Source organism: Xyrauchen texanus, chromosome 14 (genome assembly GCF_025860055.1).
Source record: "Xyrauchen texanus isolate HMW12.3.18 chromosome 14, RBS_HiC_50CHRs, whole genome shotgun sequence".
Taxonomy (NCBI): Eukaryota; Metazoa; Chordata; class Actinopteri; order Cypriniformes; family Catostomidae; genus Xyrauchen; species Xyrauchen texanus.
Window position 1 is genome coordinate 17,989,299 of NC_068289.1, and position 9,944 is coordinate 17,999,242.

The following is a 9,944-nucleotide window of genomic DNA, read 5'->3' on the forward strand; positions in this document are numbered from 1 at the left end:
GTTCGCGTGAGATCACACCAGTTCCAGTATTCCTCTGACGCTCTGCATGCTGTTGGATTGATGGCGCAATACAGTGGCGATTTCTCCTTCTTGCACGGCAGTGGAATTGCCCCTGGGCGCTTCGACAGTGCAGAAACCCAAACTCTAAGAGAGTTGTTTAAAAGAGTGATTTTCTCTAAAAGAGCAATACACAGTGGCGTTGAACGTCCTTTTCAGGACGCATCTTTTTAAAGACGTGTTTCCGCCTCTGTGTAGTTTCTGGATGCGGTTGATTTCTCCCCACCTCCGACGGTCGATTACACGCAGGAAGCATTTTTATGAATGGTCTATGTTTTCAGGGCGAGAACATAGCCATAACAGCATTGAGGTCGTAGGCTTTCTTTTGTCATGAGAGAAAGCCACTTCCACCTTCCCACGGGATTGAGGCAGGCGCCGCGGGCGATGGAGGCGATTTGGGGACAATGACGGCTGTGTTCGCCGGGTAAATCCCCGTGAACCACCCGCCTCCCCAGCACGCTTGCTGGCTTCCGTCCGAGCTCGGGATGAGCGATTTCTCTCCAATGGGTTATGGAGATGGACGCCCCCTCATCTCACGGACCCCCTCGAGGACCCGGAAGGCTCCCAGGCGCTCCTGAGATGACCGACACAGAGACTGAGACGTTAGCTCCGGAGCTGGTAAGACCACTCCGTCCCCGGTGGGGGGCCGGGAGGAGAATCTTTTGTTGAATTCATTTAATTTGGCTGCACCCCCTAACGGGGGCTGCGGTACTCACATTCTCAATAATAGAGCTATTTCCTTTTTTGTCTCTGGGTCACCTGGCCCGCAAATTCCATTCTCACGGCACTCTGCCGCCAGGCCTCAACAGTCCCGGCATGCTGGACGTGGCCACAGTCCACCTTCAGCCGGACCTCCTCCTCCAGTCATGAACCCGCCCCCTGCTGGGCGCGGAGCAAGGTAAGTGCTTTGAGTTTGTTCTCAGCACCAAAGCCTCGGGACGCACCCTTTCCTCCACACTACCTGCTTTGCCCCGCTGTGAAGCCCCCACCGGGTACGTCCAAAATACTCGTCCCCTTGGTACCCCCAGCACGGAGTTTGTAGGCGTGGCTTTCACTGCCCAACCCATCACGCTGGCTGTACCGGACCATTCGACTCGGTTACGCAATTCAGTTTGCCAGGTCCCCCCTTCGTGGGCGTTCGTTTCCGCAGTAGACGGCAAACATGCCAAATCCCTGTGCAAAGACGTGATAGGGCCTGTCCCCCCAACCGAAATGGAGATGGGTCTCTACAGCCCTTACTTCGTTGTACCCAAGAAAGGCGGTGGCTTACGACCAATCTTGGACTTGCGAGTTTTTCAACCGAGCACTGCTCAAACTCCCGTTCAAAATGCTCAACGCAAAAGTGTATCTTAACATGCGTTCGGCACCTAGATTGGTTCGCAGCGGTAGACCTGAAGGACGCGTACTTCCACGTCTCAATTCTGCCGCAACACCAACCCTTCCTACGGTTCGGGTTCGACGGCCAGGCGTTTCAGTACAAAGTCCTCCCCTTCGGCATGTCTCTGTCCTCTCGTGTCTGCACGAAAGTCGCAGAGGCAGCCCTTGCCCCGCTCCGAGAAGCCGGCATCCGCATACTCAACTACCTCGATGACTGCCTCATACTGGCCCACTCCCGAGAGTTACTATGCGCTCACAGAGACCAGGTGCTTAAACACCTCAGCCGCTTGGGGCTTCAGGTCAACCGAGAAAAGAGCAAGCTCACTCCGGTTCAGAGCATCTCCTTTCTCGGCATGGAGTTAGACTCAGTCTCAATGTCTGCACGTCTCACCAACGAGCGTGCACAGTCGGTGCTGAAATGCCTCGCAAAGTTCAAGCCAGGCACAGCGGTGCCTCTAAAACTCTTCCAGAGGCTCCTGGGGCATATAGCATCCTCCGCTGCAGTCATGCCGCTGGGGTTGATGCATATGAGACCACTTCAGCACTGGCTTCAGACTCGAGTCCCAAGACGAGCATGGCACCACGGCATGCACCGTGTGATAATCACCCCCGCATGCCACCAAACACTCAAACCCTGGACAGACCTCTGCTTTCTATGGGCAGGAGTGCCCCTGCAGCAGGTGTCTGGTCACTACTGACGCCTCCAAATCAGGTTGGGGTGCCGTTTGCAATGGGCACGCAGCTGAGGGCCTTTAGAGAGGGGCCCCGCTGCGATGGCATATCAATTGCCTAGAGTTGTTGACTGTTTTCTTTGCCCTGTGGCAGTTTCTCCTGTTAATTCGAGACAAACATGTCCTAATCAGGTCAGACAGCACCACTGCGGTAGCGTACATAAATCGTCATGGCGGTGTACGCTCCCGCCACATGTCACGACTCGCCCATCGTCTCCTCCTTTGGAGCCAGCAGTGACTCGGGTCACGACAACGCTTGCCCAGTGGAGAGTGGAGGCTTCACCCCCAGTCGGTCCAGCTGATTTGGGAACGATTCGGCAAGGCCCAGGTAGACCTGCTTGCCTCCCGAGAGACCTCCCACTGCCCGCTCTGGTATGGCCAAACAGAGGCTCCCCTCGGGGCAGACGCACTGGCACACAGCTGGCCCACGGGGCTGCGTAAGTACGCATTTCCCCCAGTGAGCCTTCTTGCACAGGTGCTGTGCAAGGTCAGGGAGGACGAGGAGCAAGTCACACTAGTGGCTCCATACTGGCCCACCCGGGCCTGGTTCTCGGACCTCGTACTCCTTGTGACAGCCCCTCCCTGGCAAATTCCCCTGAGAAAGGACCTTCTTTCTCAGGGGCAAGGCACGCTCTGGCATCTGCATCCAGACCTCTGGAAACTCCACGTCTGCTCCCTGGACGGGATGTGGAAGATCTAGCTGGCCTACCGCCTACTGTCGTAGACACGCTCAACCAAGCCAGAGCCCCTTCCACTAGGCCGCTGTAGTGGCCGGAACCATTTCCGGCTACTCAGAAAAATCCTGAATGAACTCTAGTATTTGCCTCACCTTTGTACCCGTATGTCCGGGGTGGGGTATGCAAATACTAACCGCCAACTTCTCATTGGCCTTTTTTCATAGATCAGAGGTATATTCGGTGCTCAAGAGAGACCCCTAGTCCCTCTATCGGGGAACGGAGGTTACATTCGTAACCTAGACGTTTTGTGCAACAAGGAACTCTTTGCACAAGGAAAATCACAAACACAATAATGTTTCCATAAATTCATGTTAAACTGCTTGTGCTGAATCATGACTGATACACAGCTAATCTAATCTCACATAAGTTATTTACAGTAAGCACAGTCATGGCCTTTCCACTAATAGTGGCACTTTGACCATCAGATGTTTAATAACTCTTGGAAGAAACATTAGACACTTGGGTGGGACTGTAATTATTAAGAAAATGTCTGAGAGTGGCAAAACACAATCAAATTCATTATTTAGTAGAGCAGTCAAAGCTAAGTATCAGCCATTTTTATCTTCATGAGGGCATTTCTGTGTAACTATACAAAAAACATGCCTTGTGTCATCCATTAATGTAAAATACTTGAATGTATACATGGAAATTTTAATAAACTCTCAATATGAATAATTAGGCTGTTACCTATAAATGTTAATCGGTATCAGTTTACTGTATGTTTAAAGTGATAATGTGCATAACTAGGCCTAGAATAAAATTCAAAGAAATATATCAGGTGAAAGATATATTTAAATAAAATACAGAAATAAGCAAAATAATAACAAGGAATTCATTGTACTGACATTTTTGTCCCCACATATTGAATTTTGGGACATTTAGTCACTTTCAGTGCCATTCTTGCTGAAAAAACAGCAACAACCAACCAACCAACCAAACAAACCATCAAAAATATAATATATAGTACATGTTACTAGCATACGTTGTGTTTTGACAACATAAAATGCTGGTGTCCCAGCAAGGCTTTTTGACTAGCTTAAGGAATATTGTAAGAGTTATTGTAAAACACTTCCATTGGAAGTGTCTCACTGTAACAGATGTTGGCATCTTTTTAAAGAAAAAGGAAAATTTGACGACATGCTGTAAACAGATCAATGTTAACTAGAAAACGCAAACTTTCACACACAAACGCACAATACCTTTAATCTGTAACTGTCCATTACTGTGGCTTCAGCTTCCAGAACATGCAGTACACACTCTGTGTGTGTGTCAGTCAGTCAATCAAGAAGAATCTTTATCATGTGGGGTAATAAGGAGTTGACACAGACGCTCTCTGCTGCAGTAACAGGGTCAAAGGGCACAAGTACGTTGACACACTAATGTGCTGAGAAACAAAAGCTGAAATGTTACTCACACATTCACACACATTACATTTCTCACTCAACAAGCTGGTCAACACAGTTTGCCTCTTGCAAAATGGAGGGTTTGTGGATTTGTGCGCAAACAATGTGCATCTACTTTGCAACAATAGAAAAACATTTTAAATTCAAATAAATTGTACAATACTTGCACATTTGTATTCTGTAGGGTGAAAGCAATTTGCTCATTGTTAAATGTAAAACTTTTGTTTTTGAGTTTGAGAGATAATGTGTAACAAAAGCTGCATGTCCCCCTTTTACCTCAAAGAGGTAGCCTGAAATGTAATTGCAACAACAGAAAATTATTTAACACAAATAAAGTGGTTAAGTTATGAAAAAAGATTTAATATAACATCTACATATTAATTATATTAAGAAAAATAATATATTTTTGTGATTATTTTTTAGGAATGTTTGTGTCCCTCAACTTCATGTTTTTGGTGTTACATCAATGGAAAATGTCCCTTTAAGAAAAGAGGGAATTCTATTTGGACAAATTGCTGTGTGTAAAGGTCAATGTAGGTGATGGTTGGTTTGAGAAGGGCATAGTGAGTTTATTCTTTCTTATTAAATTGAATATAATTTAGTACATTTCTGACAATTTCAAGTGTCACACAAGCGGTGCAGATTTTATAGATTTTAAAGGTGCACTCAGTATTTTTTCCTCATTAAAAAAGTTTAAATCCTAAAGACATGAATTGTATTTCACAAAAGATGTAGGAAACCACGATCGTTCACATTAAAATGAATACTACTGTCATATCAGTAACCTTATAAAAGCTGTTTTATTTTAAATGGAGAGGGTCCGCACATGGGGCTGCCATTTCAGAGTCACATGACCAGTTGAATTCTACTCACTTAATCTCAGTAACCGTCCTGTTATTTGATACTTTCACTCATTGATTAAAGTCATCATGGCTGACTGGGAATACTATGGGCTCTATTTTTCATGAATGTGCAAAGCGCAGCGCTACGTGCTACAACCACGCGCAATGTCTTATCCAGTTTTCATGAGATCACTTATTCTAAGTGCAATTTTCATACCAGGGCAAAGCGCAGGTGGGCATAGAAATAATATAGAATAATATAGAAATTCTGCAGCAGAGCGATGACATCTTGGATCATTACCTCGTCTCTTGTATGCTGCGATCAGCTAATGTTTCTCAATCTACACTACACTTTTACTTGAACTATAGTTCAAGTAAAAGTATTCTTTCGACCACTAAAGATAGCTTCACTAATAATCTTCCAGATCTATCTCATACACTCAGTAAACCCCAAAGCCCAAAATAACTTGATGCACTCTTGATAATGTTGCCCACCTTCAATTAAAGAAAATTAAAGAATTAAGCCCTACACCATGGTACATGGAAATATTTTGCAGTGCATGGAAGGACAGTGTCTGTAGCTACAGACAGGCACTAAAAGCTGCCAGGTCAGCATATCTTAGTAAACTCATAGAAAATAACCACAACAATCCTAGGTGTTTATTCAGTAATGTGGCTAAATTGGTTTGGATTAAAGTCTCAACATAACCAGATATTAAGTCGCAGCACAACAGTAATGACAATGAATTTCTTTACTGATAAATTTGAAATAATCAGAAATAAAATTAGAATTATGCAATCATCTGTCATAGCACCTCAGAAAACAGTGTCTCATAATTTTCCTCATGTGCAACTTCAATCCTTCGCTGTCATAGTTTAAGAAGAGCTAACAAAACTTGTCGACACATCAAAAGCCACAACATGCTTGTTAGATCCAATACCAATGAAGTGCTTAAACAAGGTATTTCCTGTAATTTCAGAACCTCTTCTTAATATTATTAACTACTCATTATCCTTAGGACATGTCCCAAGAAACTTTAAAATGGCAGTTATCAAACTGCTTATTAAGAAGCCACAACTTGATCTTGGAGAACTGGCTAATTATAGACCGATTTCAAATCTCCCGTTTATGTCGAAAATTCTAGAAATGGTACTATCCTCCCAAAAATGTTAATTTCTATAGAGAAATAATATATATGAACAATTTTAGTCAGGATTTAGTCCTCATCACAGTACAGAGACTTCACTTATCAGAGACACAAATGATTTTCTCATCACCTGATCGTGGCTGCATTTCACTTCTAGTGCTTTTAGATCTTAGTGCTGCATTCGACAAGATAGATAACAACATTCTCTTGAATAGGCTAGAGAATGATGTTGGCATTAGTGGAGTTGCATTAGCATGGTTGGAATTGTCATACCAAACTAAAGTAAAGTATGGAGTGCCACAGGGATCAGGTTTAAAGCCTCTGCCTTTCTCCATGTATATGCTTCCCCTGGGAGATATTATCAAGAATCATGGAATAAGTTTCCAATTTATGTGGACGATACCCAACTTTATATTTCATCAAAACCTGATGAGATTTCACAATTCTCAAAATTAGCAGAGTGTATCAATGAAATAAAAGATTGGATGGCCAGAAATTTCCTTCTACTCCATTCCAACAAAACAGAGGTACTAATTATTGGACCAAAAAACCTCTAAAAATAAGCAGCTAAAATATAATTTGGCTCTTGATGGATGTACTGTTATGTCATTTTCAACAGCGAAGAACTTAGGTGTTATATTTGATACAAATCTGTCCTTTGAAAATCAAATTACCAATGTTTGCAGAACAGCATTCTTCCACCTGAGAAATATTGCTAAATTATGGCACATGCTCCCTGTTGCTGATGCCGAAAAACTAATTAATACGCTCGTGACCTCATGACTACATTATTGTAATGCATTACTGAGAGGATGTCCAGCAAGATCAATAAATAACTTCAATTGGTTCAAAATGCAGCAGCCAGAGTGCTAACAAGAACCAAGAAATATGATCATGATTTCATTGTGCATGAAATTAGCCCCATTTTATCATCGTTACATTGGCTACCTGTTAAATGTCATTCATTTTCAAATTCTGTTAACTACATACAAAGCTTTGAATGGTCTAGCTCCGCAGTACTTAAGTGACCTTCTACCACGCTATATTCCATCATGTACATTACAATCACAAAATTCTGGCATGTTAATAGTTCCTAGAATAGAGATGCAGACACACTCCCTCAGTCTAGACTAAAGAGTCTCATCTATTTAGCCAGGCATACACCTAGTTTATCCTTCAACTCACAAATAGGCTGCTTTAGTTAGGTCTGACGGAACCAGAAGCCAGAATCATTGATCATGATCTATAACTCTGCAATAAATGTAATGGCATCTATGCTAACATTATTTTATTTGTTTCCCTGTCTCAACCTCAGGACTCCTATCCTGAGGTCACCAGAACCAGCTGTATCCAGCTCCATTCCTGCTTCGTGTTGGACTCCACTGCTACGTGTCACTGTGATGATGATGACTAAATGCAGCCGGTGCCAGCCAAACATCACTTTAATGTATTAAGATGGACTTCAGAGGATGAACTGATGCCAACTCCAACCATAAGACATGGGATACTTCATATGCCATTATCTGAACTTTGGACTTAGGATGGACCCCACCGAACCACACTGAAATTACTGGCCAGGTTGAACTGCAATCCACCTCACTGATATCTGCCTGCATCACCTCGGTCTATTGATGGACTACATAGACTATCAATTGCCAACAAAAGCCTTCATCAGCCAATTAACAAGGACAATTGCATCTATGTGAACTTCTGCAGTTAATACAGGATGGACTTCGAAGATATTAGTCATTAATTTTATTTCATACATAATCTTTGTTTAAACACTGTCCCTTAACACTTACTTGGTATAATACATTTAATGCCATGACTTGCACTATACATAAGTAATATTGGCGTTATATTCATGATGTTAGCCAGAGGGGAACTGGCCCCAGAGTGAGTCTGGTTTCTCCCAAGGTTATTTTTCTCCCATTAACCAACATTTTATGGAGTTTTGTGTTCATCGCCACAGTCGCCTTCAGCTTGTTCACTGGGATATAAATAAAATTATTATGTAATTACTTATTTTTAAACACAATTCACAATCATATTTTTTCAAACTACACAATGATGACTCATAGACAATATAGACATTACAGATGCATGCCAGTTAGAAACCTGTCCGACTTGCTGTGATGTCATGACGTCATATGTCAAAAAAGTCTCATGAGAGTGAGGCACATGCAGTTGGATTTTTACAGCTGCGCAAAATGAAAGCGTGATGGGAAACGACTTACGACACAGCTTAATGCTCATTGGCTTAAACAACCATAATGAAAAACGAACTCCAGGCAATTGTCGCAAAAGAGCACTTGCAGGTCCCCAACCCTCTTGATGGAAGTAAACCTCACTCTCATCTGGGTCACGGCACCATTGTCATGCTACTGTTCTACTTGATGCGTACGGGACTCAAACCGGTGTCTCCAGCATGGGAGGCAGGATCGCTAACAAGGAGGCTAAAGGCTACAGCCTCTGGCATCAGTTACTAGTGCATGTCTTGAGGTCAAGTTTATATACTTTGCACAGCTATCTATCAATAAATGGCATAAAGAAATAAAAATATAAAAGAGTGTATTTTAAACCTTTTAACAACATAAATATTTAAAAGATTGTTTCACTCGGGGGCCTGGGATGCTCAGTGAGTACAACCCCTGGAGTCACATGTTCGAATCCAGGGCGTGCAGCGTGACTCCAGCCAGGTCTCCTAATCAGCTAAATTTGACCTGTTGCTAGGAAGGGTATAGTCACATGGGTTAATCTCCTCATGGTCACTATTAATGTGGTTCTCTCTCTCGGTAGGGCGTGTGGTGAGTTACGCCTGGCTGCCGCAGAGAATAGTGTGTAGCCTCCATGCGCTCCAGATTCGTCCTCCGCCACCCGGATTGAGGCAAGTCACTACGCCACCACGAGGACTTAAGAGCGCATTGGGAATTGGGCATTCCAAATAGGGGAGAATATTTTTTTAAACTTTCATGGTAATTATGAATGAAAGACATTACAAACAACATCTCTTTTTAAGAGAAAAAAATGCTTGGATTTCATAGTTTTACACTTGTGCTCATCATCTAACGACTTGAGAGACGAGGACATTTCCGTTAAGTGAACATAGTGAGCAAGGATTCTCCCTGGTTTTTACAGTGCATTGTAGGATTTTTTTTAGGGAGCAAACATAAACTGCAGTATGTAGAATGTGTTAAACTTTGTGCTGCTGCTGCAACCCCGGCCGTGATGCCTTCGCAGCCCGAAAAGACTTCTGCCCTGAAACAAAGCGCTTTGCAAGCTTCATTTACCATCTCGTATGTGGCTTTGACTTATAACTGAACATTTGCCCACTTCATAGAAAATTCTGAGATATATATTGTGTATCGCCATTCAGCCTTATAATACAGAGATTTGATTTTTATATCCATATCGCCCAGCCCCAGTACAGGGACATGAAGGTCAAGAAATGTAGGTGGTGAAAAACCACTGTAAGTGGAGATGAACCTTTAAAGCAGCTCTGCTCCAACTTGAGTAGCAGACTCTAGAGGCCATACTGGCTGTCTTCCAACCCGAGACCGCTCCCAAATGCACTCTTCTAGAATGGGTGGGCAAGTTTGTGATCGGACCAACTTAACAGTTGGGTAGGGTGTGTGATGTCCAGTTTTTG